An 18,323-nucleotide genomic window follows, 5' to 3' on the forward strand; every position below is an offset into this window, starting at 1 on the left:
TCCTCCACTATAGCCAGGGTTCTTACTAACAGGATACTATTAGCTCCCTTTCCGCTAACAAATGGCACAAGACAGGGGTGCCCTCTTTCCCCTTTGATGTTTGCCATGGTTATAGAGCCCCTGGCTGCCATGATAAGATACTCTGATAGAGTGCGTGGGGTGAAGGTAGGCCCGCAGGATTTTAAAATTTCACTATTTGCCGATGATGTATTGTTGTCTCTCACTCAGCCTCAATCTTCTCTCTCAGCCCTGTATCAGATTATAGGGGAATATGGAGCTCTATCGGGCTATAAAATAAATTTTACTAAATCCGAAGCATTCTTCCTATGATCTTCATTGGCAAACCCATAATATTAAGTAAGTATTTGGGTGTGTTTATTACGTCCCGCTATAACTCTTTGTACTCAGAGAATTTTCTGCGCCTTTTCAGTAAGATTAAGTCCGATCTTGCAAAATGGAGGACCCATATCATATCCTGGCTGGGAAGAATCATTGCTATTAAAATGACTCTTATGCCACAACTTCTTTACCTCTTTCAAACCTTACCTGTCAAAGTTCCAGAGAAGGTTCTTAGGGATGACCAGACCTCTTTCGTGAAGTTTGTTTGGAACGATAAACCCCCAAGAATTGCTTTTACTGTACTTAGGACCCTCACTGGGGTGGTGGTAGGGGTTTTCCAGATGTTAAATTTTATTATCTTGCTAGTCACCTGAGTCAAATTGTAGCTTCCTTTGCCCCCCAGGGTGCTATTGCCTGGGTGGATTTGGAAGCCTTTTCCCTGGGCCTTTGTTCACTGGCTTTTCTATGGTGTCTGGACAAGCCTTATCAACTCATTCTGACTAACTCTTTTCCTTCTCTTAAATTCCATCTCTCACTTTACTAACTCTCTAGTGAAATATAAACTATCCTCCGCCTGCTCTCCTCTTACCTCCCTATTGGACAGCCCTGCTTTTCCCGCTGGTGTATCTCTTTTTCGATTTGCTCTCTGGCATAGCGCTGGTGTCCATATAGTACATGATCTCTGTTCCCAGGGTTCCTGGATGACACTAGATGATCTTAAACGTAAATTCTTCTCCCTATACCCATCCTTTTTTTAATATTTTAAGATTTGCCACTTCCTCCTATCTTTACCTCAGACTGATGCTATGCGGGATCTTACTCCCTCTGAATTCTGTACCGAGAACGCCTTATGTATCGGGTTGCTTTCGCTTATATATTCTATATTAGTTGGAGTTTCCTCTGTTTCGCAGACTCGCCGTGAGCGGGAGTGGGAGAGAGATCTTGGCCCTACCCCGGAAGATTCCTGTTGGGAGGAGGTGCGAGAGGGCATAGCTAAAAGCTCTATCTCAACCAGACTCAAGGAGACGTCTTATAAACTATACTATCGGTGGTACTATACCCCGGACAAATTGTCTAGAATATTTCCTTCTGCTACTCCTGTATGTTGGCGGTGATGTGGTCAGAGGAGGGACCCTTCTTCATATTTGGTGGACTTGTCCTTATATAGTTCACTTCTGGAATAAAGTACTCAATATTTTGAAGTCCCTCTCTGGCCTCCCACTCTTGTTGGAGTTGGACCCTTGGGTATTTTTATTAGCTCGTCCTTTTCCAGACTTAGATCCACTCCTGAATAAATTGTTCTCTCATGCCTTAGTTGCCGTCAAATCTTTAATTGCTAGGAATTGGAAGGCTCCAGCCACTCCCACTATTCCGGCTCTGCATAATTATGTTTGGTATGTGGCTAATATGGAGAAAATTACCTACTATCTTCATGATTGTCCGCACAAATTTGAATTGGTTTGGGGTCCCTGGTTGCTTGCAATGTCCCCTCCACCCTGACTTTAATTAAAATTATTTGTCTCAAGCCTTCCAAATACACCAGCATTGTTGTCTTCGGGCCCTCCCTTCGGATGTCCCTCTTTCATTTTTATAGCTGTATACTCCCCCTTTTCATATGTTTACTATGCTATGACTGTGCTTAATGTATTGTTACACTGTGTGCCTTTTATACTGCTTAGCTTAGATTGACCGTGTTTTTACCTTTTGTTTTTGCGTTTCCCTCTATCCCCGCTCTTCTTTTTACTCTCTCTTTCTTTTTACTTCTTCCCTACTCATGTGTTTTTCCCTTCTTAAGGGACTCCTCTGTTTACATTAAAAAAAAGAGGAAAATTGTGTGCTACTTTTTATTGTGCATCTACTTTTGTATTATGCATTTGTCTTTTTTTCTTTGTACAAATAAAGAGTTTAAAAAAAAAATTGGTGGAAACATGTTGAGTGGGGGCAGAAGAGAAAGTTGAACATGGTTAAGATGCAGCAAGGGTTTTAGGACTGAGAATAAATACAAGACTTGAAGTGGGATTATTTAGAGAGAGGGGAGGATTGAAGGATGAGACAATGAATATAAAATGGAGGAAGTTGGCACAAGACGGACATCTTCAGTTGTGTGCTGATTCAGATAGCACAGAGGTGGGAGAAAATTAGATGAAGGGTTCCCCATTATAGTGAGAGGAGGAAATCCCTTAAGAGGCCATGAAGAAAAGAGGGTTAAGTGCCTCATGGCAGCAGCAGTGAGTGGGATATTGAAGTCACCCAGGAAGGTATCCAGATGATAGATTGACAATGTATTAGTCAACAGTCAACAGGTTGACACATGGTAGACATGCATTAGGTTGACAGGTACGAAAGGTTGACAGGTGAAAGGTAGATGGTACTTAAGGTCAACAGGTACAAAAGGTCGACAGGTTCAAAGGGTCGACATGAACATAGTCAACATATAAATGGTCGACACCTGTTTTCAATGGTCAACACATGTTCTTTCAACATCTGCTTTGTGTACTATCCATGTGATCATCTATTGGAAATACCTGTAGTAACCTACACAAAGTGTGGCAAGTGAAGCAAGGGTAGAAGTTTCTACTGATGGTGGTCAGATGTCCAGTAAAATCCTAGATTTGGAACAAAATAAACCCCCAATATGTCGACCATTGGAGTGCAGTCTCAGGAGGGAAAGTATACAAATGGTGTACCCCAGGGATCTGTACATGGGCCAGTGCTCTTTAATATCTTTGTTAAGGACATTGCAAATGGTATCGAAGGGAAGGTATGCCTTTTTGCATGAAAAGAGAAATATGGCACCGATACATACAACCTAGCGCATAAGATGAAGATCAGAGAGCCACTGTAGTCAGTAGTCCTCATGTATGAAATTCCAAAAAAGAGGAAAAAGAAAAGTGCATATAGTGGTGAAGCACAATTTCAAAAGAGTACATTAACGTTTGTAAATTTAAAAGAAAGTGAACTTGTGGGCAATGTCAAAAAGTTACTGGAGAATTCGTGAGCAATGTTCAACTGATGAATGAAGAACTTGTGAGCGATGATGAAAGACACTGAAGAATTTGTGAGCGATGTTTAAAGACACTGATGAATGAAGAACTTGTGAGCGATGGTAAATGACACTGAAGAATTTGTGAGCGATGTTTAAAGACACTGATGAATGAAGAACTTGTGAGCGATGTTTAAAGACACTGATGAATGAAGAACTTGTGAGCGATGTTTAAAGACACTGATGAATGAAGAACTTGTAAGCGATGGTGAATGACACTGAAGAATTGGTGAGCGATGTTTAAGGACACTGATGAATGAGGAACTTGTGAGCGATGGTGAATGACACTGAAGAATTGGTGAGTGATGTTTAAGGACACTGATGAATGGGGAACTTGTGAGCGATGGTGAATGACACTGAAGAATTGGTGAGCGATGTTTAAGGACACCGATGAATGAGGAACTTGTGAGCGATGGTGAATGACACTGAAGAATTGGTGAGCGATGTTTAAGGACACTGATGAATGAGGAACTTGTGAGCGATGGTGAATGACACTGAGGAATTGGTGAGCGATGTTTAAGGACACTGATGAATGAGGAACTTGTGAGCGATGGTGAATGACACTGAAGAATTGGTGAGCGATGTTTAAGGACACTGATGAATGAGGAACTTGTGAGCGATGGTAAATGACACTGAACGCTGGAAACACTAAAGTCGGTTCGGCCCGCAGGCCTAGTTGAATCCAGGGAGCGCTGGCAACTGCACTGCAGAGGAACACACTAGTTGCTCGGATCACTGGAGACTGTGCTGCAGGAAGGCACCCTGAATGCTAGATGCACTGGAGTATAGCTGCTGGGAAACACACTGCGTACGGGAGCTCTGGCATCCACTTCAGAAAAGAGACGATACTCAGGCACCGAGGCTCTGCCCGGCGTCCGGTTTTGAATCTCCCGCCTCTACTGGATTGGTGAAGCGGGTTCGTGACATCACCTGCTCCCCGCCCACGTGACACCGGCTGTCATGGCGGTGCCCACGCTCCGGGGAACCGCCGGGAGCCGCGCCAGCCAGACGCCGGGACCCGAGGACCGCCGGAGGTGAGGACCGCCAAACGGACCAGCAGCCACGCAGGGGTAAGCGTGGCGGCTGCTGCCCCTGGCGTGTGACAGTACCCCCTCCTCCAGAAGTGGCCCCTGGACACTTCCCGGGCTTTGTTGGATGTCTGGAATGGAAGATCCGCACCAGTCGGTGGGCCGTAACTTCAGTAGCTTTGACCCAGCTCCTCTCCTCAGGGCCATAACCCTTCCATTCCACCAAGTACTGCAGATTCTTGTGAAGATAACGAGAGTCAAGAATAGCTTTAATTTCAAATTCCGTTCCGGCTTCAGTCTCTACAGAGGTTGGCCTAGGTGACTCTGAATGGAACCGATTTAAAATAAGGGGACGAAGGAGAGAAACATGGAAGGAATTTGGTACCCGAAAGTGGGAAGGCAAACCCAATTTGCAGACAACCGGGTTCAGAACTTGCAACACGGGATAAGGACCAATGAACCTCGGGGCAAACTTCATAGCGGGCACTCTTAAACGGAGATTGTGGGTAGAGAGCCATACTCTATCACCAACTTTGTATTGGCGAGCTGCCCGTCGCTTCCTATCCGCAAAGAATTTGTAGCGACCGGAGATTTTCTTGAGGTTAACATGAACCCTACTCCAGATTTGACTGAAGTGCCGAAGAGTAGAAGCTGCAGCAGGAACATCTTCTGGAGGACAGACAGGTAATTTTGGAACTTGAGGATGGAATCCATAATTAATGAAGAATGGGGACTCACCAGTGGAAGAGTGGTACAAATGATTATGGGCAAACTCAGCCCAGGGCAACAGTTCCACCCAATCATCTTGCGAAGGAGAGAGATAAACGCGGAGAAAAGTCTCTAAATCTTGATTGACGCGTTCAGTTTGCCCATTGGTCTGAGGATGGTAGGCAGATGAAAACTTAAGCTTTATTTGTAAGGCTGAACAGAGAGCCCTCCAGAATCTTGCAGTGAACTGCACCCCCCGATCAGAGACTATTTCCTGAGGTAACCCATGCAGGCGGAAGTGTTCACGGATAAATAATAAAGCCAATTTGGGAGCTGACGGTAACCCGGTCAAAGGAACAAAATGTGCCATTTTAGAAAAACGGTCAATAATCACCCAGACGGTATTGTGACCCTTGGAGAGGGGCAGTTCGGTGACAAAGTCCATAGAAATATGGGTCCAAGGCCTCTTAGGAATGGACAGTGGATGAAGCAACCCTGCAGGAGGCAGACGAAGAATTTTGTGCTGAGCACATTGAGGACATGAGTTGACATAATCTTGTATGTCCTTCTTTATAGTGTCCCACCAGTATGACCTTCGAAACTCCCACATTTTTTGGACCTCAGGATGACCGGAAAACTTGGAGGTATGAGCCCACTGCAACAACTTCGGTCGAAATTCAGCTGGTACAGACATTGTCCCAGGAGGAGGACCCAAAGCGGTGGGAGCTGCCGAAATAGAGACTGGACTGAGAATCAAAGCCTTTCCAACGGAATTCTTCTCATCTGAAGCCGTCAAGAAACGAGATAAAGCATCAGCCTTGGTGTTAAACATCCCGGCCCGGTACTTAATGACAAACGAGAATCGAGTGAAGAAGAGCGCCCATCTAGCTTGACGGGGATTCAAGCACTGGGCTGTCTTGAGATACAGCAAGTTCTTGTGATCAGTATAAATCGTAATTAGGTGTTTAGCATCTTCCAATAGATATCTCCATTCTTCCAGGGCAGATTTTATTGCCAAGAGTTCCTGGTTTCCGATGGTGTAGTTTCGTTCAGCAGGAGAGAACTTGCGAGAATGGAAACCACACGGATGTAACTTCCCGTCAGAGGAGTACTGTGAAAGCACGGCACCGATGCCGACCGAGGAAGCATCGACCTCCAAGAAGAATGGTTTTGAAAAATTCGGTTGCTGGAGTACCGGAGCGGACATAAAGGCTGCTCTCAACTGGGCGAACGCTGCTACAGCTTCAGAAGACCAGTGACTTGGGTCAGACCCCTTTTTGGTTAGAGCAGTAATAGGTGCCACAATGGTAGAGAATCCCTTTATGAATTTCCGGTAGTAATTCGCAAAACCCAGAAATCTTTGTACCGCTTTCAAACAAAGAGGCTGAGTCCAGTCCCGAATAGCAGTGATTTTTTCCGGATCCATGCGAAGCTCCGTACCTGAGATGACGTAATCAAGAAATGGAATTGAAGGAACCTCAAAGGTACATTTGGAGATCTTACCGTAGAGATGATTCCTTCGTAGACGAAGAAGTACCTCCTTGACCTGAATTCTATGCTCCGTGAGACTCTTAGAAAATATCAGAATGTCATCCAAGTATACCACTACACTTAGGTATAACATATCTCGGAAGATTTCATTCACAAAACCTTGGAAGACGGCAGGGGCATTGCTGAGCCCAAACGGCATTACCAGATATTCGTAATGCCCGTCCCTGGTATTGAAGGCCGTCTTCCATTCGTCCCCCTGTCGAATACGAATCAAATTATAAGCTCCCCTTAAGTCGAGCTTCGTGAAGACATGGGCTCCGCGAACCCTTTCAAATAGTTCCGTGATGAGTGGCAAAGGATATTTGTTCTTAATGGTGATCTCATTTAAGCCGCGGTAGTCAATGCATGGTCTCTACCCTCCGTCCTTCTTCTTCACAAAAAAGAAGCCTGCTCCCGCCGGGGAAGTAGAGGGGCGAATGAATCCTTTCTGCAGATTAGACTTGATATAGTCCGACATGGCTTGGGTCTCGGGCAATCTCAAGGGATAAATGCGCCCCCGGGGTGGCATCTTCCCTGGGATGAGCTCAATGGGACAGTCCCAGGGTCTATGGGGTGATAACTGATCGGCTGCCTGTTCCGAAAACACGTCTGCGAACTCCCGATAGGCCTCCGGAATGAGCTCCTCATACGACTTGGAAGATACACGGAGCGGGTAGACAGGAGTGAGACAATTAGAATGACAGAATGAACTCCAGGATACTATTTGTGACGACTTCCAGTCGACGTGAGGGTTGTGTACTTTAAGCCAAGGAAGACCAAGAACCAGATCGTGAGGCATCTCCCGAATCACTAGGAACTCCAGATGTTCTTGATGTAGAGCTCCAACCTGCAGTTTGATTGGCACTGTGCGACTTGAAATAAGACCATTAGAAATTTGGGTACCATTGATGGCAGTCAGCGTAATGGGTCGTTCGACGGATTGTAACTGTAAACCCAGTTTCTCTAACGTCCTAGTGGATGCTGGGGACTCCGTAAGGACCATGGGGAATAGACGGGCTCCGCAGGAGACTGGGCACTCTAAGAAAGAATTAGGACTACTGGTGTGCACTGGCTCCTCCCTCTATGCCCCTCCTCCAGACCTCAGGTAGAATCTGTGCCCGGACGGAGCTGGGTGCATTTTAGTGAGCTCTCCTGAGCTTGCTAATAAGAAAGTATTTTGTTAGGTTTTTTATTTACAGAGAGCTTCTGCTGGCAACAGACTCTCTGCTACGTGGGACTGAGGGGAGAGAAGCAAACCTACTAACTGCGGCTAGGTTGCGTTTCTTAGGCTACTGGACACCATTAGCTCCAGAGGGATCGAACACAGGAACTTAACCTTGGTCGTCCATCCCCGGAGCCGCGCCGCCGTCCCCCTCGCAGAGCCAGAAGACAGAAGCCGGCGGGTGAAGCAAGAAGACGTCAAAATCGGCGGCAGAAGACTCCTGTCTTCATATGAGGTAGCGCACAGCACTGCAGCTGTGCGCCATTGCTCCCACATCAACCCACACACTCCGGTCACTGTAGGGTGCAGGGCGCAGGGGGGGGCGCCCTGGGCAGCAATTGAGTACCTCCTGGCAAATAGGGCATATATACAGCTGGGCACTGTAATATGCATGAGCCTCCGCCATTATTTTTACACAAAATCGCGGGACAGAAGCCAGCCGCTGAGGGGGCGGGGCTTCTTCCTCAGCACTCACCAGCGCCATTTTCTCTCCACAGCTCCGCTGAGAGGAAGCTCCCCAGGCTCTCCCCTGCAGAAGCACGATAGAAGGGGGTGAAAAGAGAGGGGGGGCACATAAATTTGGCGTAAAAACAGTATATCCAGCAGCTACTGGGTTAACACTACGTTACTGTGTGATTCCTGGGTCATATAGCGCTGGGGTGTGTGCTGGCATACTCTCTCTCTGTCTCTCCAAAGGGCCTTGTGGGGGAACTGTCTTCAAATAGAGCATCCCCTGTGTGTGTGGTGTGTCGGTACGCGTGTGTCGACATGTCTGAGGTAAAAGGCTCCCCTAAGGAGGAGATGGAGCTAATATGTGTGTGAGAGGGTGTCTCCGTCGACAACGCCGACACTTGTTTGGATATGTGTAAGTGCTAAGGTGAATTTATGGCACAAAAGATTAGAGAACAGACAGGAAATCTAGCCATGTCTGTCCCTCTGTCGCAGAGACCTTCAGAGTCTCTCAATGCTCACTATCCAAAATAATAAACACTGATATCAACACGGAGGTTGACTCCAGTGTCGACTACGATAATGCAAAGTTACAGCCAAAATGGCAGGAAAGTATTCAATAAGATTATTGTAATAAAAGATGATTTGCATATGACTGATGACTCATCTGTCCCTGACACAAGGGTACACATGTTTAAGGGTAAGAAAGATGAGGTAAATTTCCCTCCTCTCATGATGAAAAAGAGCGGGAATCTCCAGACAAGAGACTGCAGTTTCCCACAAAGAATTCTCAGGCAGTATCCTTTCCCCACTAGGGCCAGGATACGATGGGAATCTTACCCTAGGGTGTCACAAAAGGTAGCCCTGTTGTAACAGCTATTCTCAGGGATCCTGCAGATAGCGTGCACATTCTGGTACACTACTCAGACCGGCGATGGCGTCGGCATGGGTTTATAGCGCTGTGGCAGCGTGGACAGTTACCTTATCAACAGAGATTGAGACCCTAGTATGTAGATATATATATGTATATATATATATTAAAGATGCTGTCTTAAGAGATATATATATATATATATATATATATATATATAAAAAATAAAAAATAAAAACATGCCCAAAGAGACATGAGTATACTGGGTCCTAGAGACAAAGCTATGTCGATTTTTGCTTGACGTGTCCTGTAGAATATGCAATGGACAGATGATGCCGACTTAAAGAGGCATATGTAAGGCTGAGGATTGTGTGGAGAAGGGTTCTCGGACCTGGTCTCCACAGCTATAGCTGGTAATTTTGATATTTTGCCGTATATTCCTGCACAGCCTAGGAAAGCACGACATTATCAAATGCAGCCTTTTTCGAACAAAGAAACAGGAAAGTCTGAGGTGCGTCCTTTCTTGCCAGAGGCGGGGGCAGAGGAAGGAAGCTGCACAACAATGCTAGGTCCCAGGAACAGAAGTCCTCCCCGGCCTCTACAAAAATCCACTGCATGTCGCTGGGGCTCCACAGGCGGAGCTAGGCCCGGTGGGGGCACGCCTGCGTAAATTCAGCCACAAGTGGGTTCACTCCCTGTTAGATCCCTGGGCAATAGATATTGTGTCTCAGGGATGCAAGCTGGACTTTGAGGAGATGCCCCCTCACCGGCAGCCCTGCCAGCTTCCCCCTTAGAGAGGGAATTAGTGTTACAGGCAATTCACAAATTATATCTCCAGCAGGTGGTGGTGCAGGTTACCCTCCTTCTACAGGGAAGGGGTTACTATTTCACAATGTTTGTGGTACCGAAACCGGACGGTTCGGTCAGACCCATTTGAATTTAAAATCTTTGAACATTTACCTGAAAAGGTTCAAGTTCAAGATGGAATCACTCAGAGCGGTCATTGCAAGCCTGGAAGAGGGGGATTTTATGGTGTATCTGGACATAAAGGATGCTTACCGGCATGTCCCCATTTATCCACCTCATCAGGAGTACCTCAGATTTGTGGTACAGGATTGTCATTACCAATTCCAGACGTTGCCGTTTGGTCTCTCCACGGCACCGAGAATATTTACCAAGGTATTAGCGGAAATGATGGTGCTCCTGCGAAAGCAGGGAGTCACAATTATCCCATACTTGGACGATCTCCTCATAAAGGCGAGGTCCAGAGAGCAGTTGCTGATCAGCGTAGCACGCTCTCGGGAAGTGTTACAACAGCACAGCTGGATTCTGAATATTCCAAAGTCGCAGCTGATTCCTACGACGCGTCTGCCCTTTCTGGGCATGATTCTGGACACAGACCAGAAGAAGGTTTTTCTCCCGACGGAGAAGGCTCAGGAACTCATGACACTGGTCAGAGACCTCTTAAACCAAAACGGGTGTCGGCAGGGCCGGTGCAAGGTTTCTCGGCACCCTAGGCAAAATTTCTGTCTACACCCAGACCCCCCCCCCCTCCCCTCCCCCCTCCCAGCCCTCCCCTTCCCCTGTTGCTTGGACAGTGGAGTGGTCATGTTATCTAGAGGCTGTGTTAACAGTATGTTGATCCTCCTGAAGCAGCCAAGTAACAGCAAAAGAAAACCTGATAAATATTATATTAAATGGACACAAGTTAAAAAGCATCCAGCCCCACATCCATATATAGTATAATACCACAGTCTGTTGTTTTATACAGTATTATAGATAGGCACCAGGGTTGTAACTAGAACTTTGTGGCAGTGACGTGTGGTGAGGTCATTGGCTGGGGAGGCACTGAGATTATATATATACACATACATATACAGTGGTCGAAGTGGACATTTTGAAGTGGGGGTATGAAAAAGTGAAGGTTGCAATTATGCGCGTGCCTCCGGAAGAGGGGGTGTGGCCACTCAAATTGGGGCGTGTCCTTCAGTGTAGTAGGACCCCTTATACTATCTAGTACTGGCGCCCCTTTCACCTGATACCACACAGTATGACCCGAAATTCACATTACAGCACACGGAATGAGCCGAAATTCACACTACAGCACATGGTATGAGCCAAAATTCACATTACAGCACACAGTATGAGCCGAAATTCACATTATAGCTCACGGTATGAGCCAAAATTCACACTACAGCACACGGTATGAGCCAAAATTCACACTACAGCACACGGTATGACCCGAAATTCACATTACAGCACACGGTATGAGCCAAAATTCACATTACAGCACACAGTATGAGCCGAAATTCACATTATAGCTCACGGTATGAGCCAAAATTCACACTACAGCACAGGGTATGAGCCAAAATTCACACTACAGCACACAGTATGAGCCAAAATTCATATTTTACTACACAGTATGAGTCGAAATTCACATTACAGAACACGCTATGACCCAAAATTCAGATTTAACCAGACTGTATGAGCCGTAATAAACATTATAGCACACGGTATGACCCGAAATTCACATTATAGCTCACGGTATGAGCCAAAATTCACACTACAGCACACGGTATGAGCCGAAATTTACATTACAGCACACGGTATGACCCGAAATTCATATTTTACCACACAGTATGAGCCGAAATTCACATTACAGCACACAGTATGAGCCAAAATTCATATTTTACCACACAGTATGAGCCGAAATTCACATTACAGAACACGCTATGACCCAAAATTCTGATTTTACCACACTGTATGAGCCGTAATTCACATTATAGCACATGGTATGAGCCGAAATTCACATTATAGCAAACGGTATGACCCACAATTCAGGGACAGGGAAAGAGACAGTAGTGACAGAGAGTGACAACAGGGACAGGGAAAGTGACCGCAGAGGACATAGGGAAGCAGGAGAATATTACCTGATATGTGCAGCAGAGGTGCGGAAGGGACTGTGGTTGTCGGTGGCAGATGAGCCCATGGTCTGCAGGGGATGCAGCGGTACTAAGCTGTCCTTCGTCGCTGCGGTGTTGATGTCCCTCTGATCGCCGCCAGTTGTGGTCTGCGGTGGTCAGCTTTCAATGGCGGTGCAGCAGTGAGCGCTGGTCAGCGGCGGGCAGCTGTGATATAAATATATCATGTTTTTACATTTATTTTATTTATTTTTCCATGTCCCTGCGTCCAAGTGATCTGGGGATGAGCTGGAGTCCAAGTGATCTTGCCCAGATCACTTGGACTGCAGCTCACCCCCAGATCACTTGGACTGCAGCTCACCCCCAGATCACTTGGACTGCAGCTCACCCCCAGATCACTTGGACTGCAGCTCACCCCCAGATCACAAGGGGGGGAGCTGCAGTCCAAGTGATCTGGGGGTGAGCTGCCCAGACACTTACCACCAAGCACAACTCCCCCCCCCCCTCGCCTTAGTGGTCCTGGTTCCTCAGTCCCGGAGGAAGCAGATGCTGCCGGAGATGCTGAGGGCACGGAAATAGAGGTAACAGCGCTGCCCATTGTCTGCAGAGCTGCCGCTGCTGTAGGCAACTCCAACATCGGGTGAAGTGGCAGGCAGCTCCACTGTAGCGTCGGGTCCCGCCGCAGCTTGACCTCAATGCCTATGGGTGATTGGACCAGCGGATCCAGTACTGGATCCGCTGTCCAATCACATCTGCCTCGCTGACAGGGGCAGGTTTTCCCTGTCAACGAGGCACTGGCATATGTGCCGCTTCCCCCGCAGTTTTTTAATGGGTTTTTACAACCCTGTGCTTGGCCCCGCCCCCTTTCTCTCCCATTCCAATTGTTAACGGGAGGCACTGCTATCTGTGCCTCCCAAAGTGATTTAAAGATTTAAAATGCTTATCATAATATAAAGAGATTACTTATGACACAGAATATGTGTCATAAGTATCTTCTTTATATTATTTTAATCATTAATGGTAGGGATGGCACTGCCTCCCCTGACTACACATTCCTGCTTTGTGGGCCCCCGTAGTAGAATCTTGAAAGGGCAGCATTGAGGGGATAGGGAGACGCAGGATGATAGGGAGACGCGGGGCGGAAGAGAGTGGATAGGAAAACGCGGAGCTGCAGGGAGGGGATAGGGAGACGCGGGCGGCAGGGAGAGGATAGGGAGACGCGGAGCTGCAGGGAAGGGATAGGGAGACGCGGGGCGGCAGAGAGAGGATAGGGAGACATGGGGTGGGAGGGAGGGGATAGGGAGAGGTGGAGCTGCAGGGAGGGGATAGGGAGACATGGGGCGGCAGGGAGGGATGGGATAGGGAGACGCGGGGTGGGAGGGAGGGGATAGGGAGACACGGGGCAGCAGGGAGAGAGGGGATAGGGAGGCGCTGGGCGGCAGGGAGGGAGGGGATAGGGAGGCGTGGGGCGGCAGGGATGGAGGGGATAGGGAGACGCGGGGCGGCAGGGAGGGAGAGGATAGGGAGGCGCGGGGCGGCAGGGAGGGAGGGGATAGGGAGGCGCGGGGCGGCAGGGAGGGAGGGGATAGGGAGACGCGGGGCGGCAGGGAGGGAGGGGATAGGGAGGCGTGGGGCGGCAGGGAGGGAGGGGGATAGGGAGACGCAGGGTGGCAGGGAGGCTTCTCTTGCCTTTCAGATGCAGTAGACATCACCATCCGCAGCGTCTCCCCTCTGCCCATTCTATGCTCATCTTGTGGCTTCCGGCAGCAGTAGTGACGATAATGTTAGGGGGAGGGCTCGTTGATGGCAGCCAGGGGAGAACTTGAAATGCTGTCTGGAGCGGAATCCTTCTGTCACGATCCGGGTATCTGGACGCCATTTCTTACCTATCAGATGCCTCCTAAGGCTGGCTCAGCGCTCCAGGACCGGATCCCATCTGTTATCCTGATGTGCACATTCCCGCATCCTCTCCTGTCTCTCTGGACGCAGTCACAGTAACGCCTTATACATCTGGCATGGCGTCTCCCGCGGCCTCCGCCGCCGTCCCTGAGCTTCTGCATTCAGAGTGGCGATTACGTCAGCCGCGGCCTCCGCTGTGTCCGCGTGGTCGGATGTGCATCTGTCAGCCTGGCGTCTCCTGTCTCCGGTGGCCGGCGCCGCCATTACTGTTTTCCAGACCACATGGATTACAATCCAAACTTCCCTCCAAGTGTCTGCATGGGCGCAGCCATCTTGGATTCTGTCAGCTGATCTTTCCTACCAATCCGTTGTCAGTATTATTAATTTGCATAATTGCCTAGCCAATGCCTTCCTTGCTGCAGGTATAAATAGGTTGTGCCTGAGCAAGGAAGGCGTCAGTGCTTTGGTTGTCAAACCTAGTTCCAGTTTGTCTCTCTTCTGTGAATGTCTTCCAGGTTCCAGCTCCTGTCTCCAGACTTCTGCTATAGAGACCCGCACCAGCATTCCATCTGCGGTGTAGCCTGACTCTCCGATCCGTTCTGGACTCACCTGTTTCTAGCTACAACATCACCTGCTTCCAGCTCAGCTTCCAGTAGTGTACAGCTTCTCTTAAAGGGCCGGTGTCCTTTCTGCAGTTTACCACTCTCCACCGGTATTATTATTTCTCCGCTCTCAAATTCTACATTTCATCTATATTGCATCGCTCTCAAGCTTTATTTATTATTTAACTGGTTCCAGCCAGTATCCACTCCGTGCCAACACCTGTCTGGTTCTAACCAGTACCCACAGCAGCATTTTATCTACAGCAGTCCAGCTTTCCCTGGAACACCAGCTGGTACGACCCTGGGCTTTCCTCATTGCTACAGTTGAGCCTGGTAAGGACTTTCCAACTTGCAGATAATAAGAACTGTCTCATACCACCAGAGCTCTGTGGCCCCTGCCACCCTGTAGTACCCAGGAACTGTATTATTATTTCTCTGCTGATTTTTATGTTTCTTTTTACTGCTACTGTGATGCATGGAGTTTGTCATAAATAAATATCATTGACTTTTACTCAAGTTGTCGTGGTCACGCCTTCGGGCGGTTTCTCTTCATGTTACTTACATGTCCAGGGGTCTGATACAACCTCCCAGGTTCCGGTACATCTCAGCCCCTACAACTGAGGCTGCCTTCCGTCAGCTCAGGCCCTCAGTTGTGACAGTAAGCACTGACCAAATGAATCCAGCCGGAGACCAGGATCAAGCGGCCAGGCCGATGCAAGAACTGGCAGCCCGACTTGAACATCAGGAGGCTGCACAGGGCCACATCATCCGCTGTCTCCAGGATCTCTCTACTCGGCTGGATGGGATTCAGACAACTCTCCGTGGATCAGGCGCATCTGGGGCGTCAACCACAGTGACTCCAACTATAACCCCACCCACCTTACCCGTTTCTGCTCCACGTCTTCATCTTCCAACGCCAGCAAAATTTGACGGATCTCCAAGATTCTGCAGGGGATTTCTCAACCAGTGTGAGATTCAGTTTGAGCTACAACCTGGCAATTTTCCCAGTGACCGTACAAAAATTGCCTACATCATCTCTCTTCTCAGTGGCTCAGCCCTCGACTGGGCATCACCGTTATGGGAGAGGTCCGACACCCTGCTATCTTCTTACACTGCATTCGTGTCAACATTCAGGCGCATCTTCGACGAGCCAGGCCGGGTAACTTCAGCTTCGTCTGAGATTCTCCGTTTACGCCAGGGATCACGTACTGTAGGACAATATCTTATACAGTTCCAGATTCTGGCATCTGAACTGGCATGGAACGACGAGGCCCTGTATGCTGCATTCTGGCATGGTTTATCCGAGCGTATTAAAGATGAGTTAGCTACCAGAGACTTACCCTCCAAGTTAGATGAGCTAATCTCACTTTGTACGAAAGTTGACTTACGTTTCAGAGAGAGAGCAACTGAGCGTGGAAGATCATCTGCTCCAAAATCTTCTGCTCCTCCTCCTCGCCAACTGTCACCAACTAAAGATGAACCCATGCAAATTGGCCGTTCCCGTTTAACTCCTGCTGAGCGCCGAAGACGTCTCTCTGAGTCTCTCTGTCTGTATTGTGCAGCACCGTCTCACACTATTAATGCCTGTCCCAAACGTCCGGGAAACTCCAAATCCTAGCTCGCCAAGGAGAGGGCCGGCTAGGAGTAATGATCTCCTCTCCATCTCCTCAAGATTGTAATCTCCCAGTCTCGCTTCAAGTTGCTCAACGTTATCAGAACGTCATTGCCCTCCTGGATTCCGGAGCAGCTGGGAACTTTATTACCGAAGCCTATGTTAAACGGTGGTCCCTACCCACCGAGAGACTTCCTTCCTCCTTTTCCTTAACTGCCGTGGATGGCAGTAAAATTTTTGATACAGTTATTGCTCTAAGGACTCTACCAGTTCGTCTGAGAGTGGGAGTTCTTCATTCCGAACTTATTTCACTTTTAGTGATTCCAAGAGCCACACATCCTGTGGTCCTGGGCCTTCCATGGCTCCGTCTTCACAATCCTACAATTGATTGGACGACTACGCAAATTCTGGCATGGGGTCCCTCCTGTGCTGAGACATGTTTGTTTAAAGTGTTGCCTGTCTGTTCTTCCTCCCCCAGGTCATCTGATGTTCCACCTCCTCCATATCAAGATTTCACGGATGTGTTCAGTAAAGCTTCTGCTGATATCCTTCCTCCTCATAGAGAATGGGACTGCCCGATTGATCTCGTTCCAGGGAAGGTTCCACCTCGAGGCCGAACTTATCCGTTGTCTCTGCCTGAGACGCATTCTATGGAGGAATACATTAAAGAGAACCTAGCAAAGGGGTTCATTCGACCTTCTTCTTCTCCAGCCGGCGCAGGCTTCTTTTTTGTAAAAAAGAAAGATGGTGGTCTGCGGCCGTGCATCGACTACAGAGGTTTGAACGACATTACCATCAAGAACCGCTATCCTTTACCCCTGATTACTGAGCTCTTTGACAGAGTTAGCGGAGCTACCATCTTTACAAAGCTGGACTTGAGAGGTGCATACAATCTCATCCGGATCCGTGAGGGTGACGAGTGGAAGACCGCATTTAACACCCGTGACGGACATTATGAGTACCTCGTCATGCCCTTCGGATTGAGCAATGCTCCAGCTGTCTTCCAGCATTTCGTCAATGAGATTTTCAGAGACATTCTATACCGTCATGTCGTGGTCTATCTAGATGATATCCTCATTTTTACCAACAATTTAGAGGAACATCGTTTTTGGGTAAAGGAGGTTCTGTCCCGTCTCCGTGTCAATCATCTCTATTGCAAATTAGAGAAATGCGTCTTTGAAGTCAAGTCCATTCCGTTTCTAGGGTACATTGTGTCCGGTTCCGGACTAGAGATGGATCCTGAGAAACTACAAGCAATCCAGAATTGGCCGGTACCCTTAACCCTCAAAGGGGTCCAGAGGTTCTTAGGGTTCGCCAATTATTACCGAAAGTTTATACGAGACTTTTCCACCATTGTGGCGCCTATTACTGCTTTCACCAAGAAGGGTGCTAACCCGTCCAAGTGGTCTGAAGAAGCCATGCAAGCTTTTCATCTTTTAAAACAGAGGTTCATCTCTGCGCCTGTCCTGAAACAGCCTGACATCGACTCTCCTTTCATCTTAGAGGTGGATGCCTCCTCCGTTGGAGTAGGAGCGGTGTTATCTCAGAGGGCTAAAGATGGCCATTTACATCCTTGCAGTTTCTTCTCACGGAAGTTCTCCCCAGCGGAGCGCAACTATGCCATTGGCGACCAGGAGTTGCTAGCCATCAAGCTCGCTCTAGAGGAGTGGAGATATCTGTTGGAGGGAGCTTCTCATTCAATCACCATCCTTACAGACCACAAGAACCTTCTATATCTGAAAGGCGCACAATGTCTCAACCCTCGTCAGGCCAGATGGGCACTTTTCTTTTCCAGGTTCGACTTTAAACTCCAGTTCTGTCCGGGCTCTCAGAATCGCAAGGCCGATGCCCTTTCCCGCTCATGGGAGCAAGAAAATGAGTCAGAGTCTTCAGACAAGCATCCTATTATAAATCCGTTGGCATTCTCCACGGTAGGGATGGACTCTACGCCCCCATCAGGGAAAAGTTTTGTGAAGCCGACATTAAGGAAGAAGCTCATGCATTGGGCCCATGCTTCCCGCTTTGCCGGACATACAGGTATCCAAAAAACCCTGGAGTTTATCTCTAGGTCCTATTGGTGGCCAACTCTGAAAAAGGA

This window comes from Pseudophryne corroboree, chromosome 9 (assembly GCF_028390025.1).
Source record: "Pseudophryne corroboree isolate aPseCor3 chromosome 9, aPseCor3.hap2, whole genome shotgun sequence".
Taxonomy (NCBI): Eukaryota; Metazoa; Chordata; class Amphibia; order Anura; family Myobatrachidae; genus Pseudophryne; species Pseudophryne corroboree.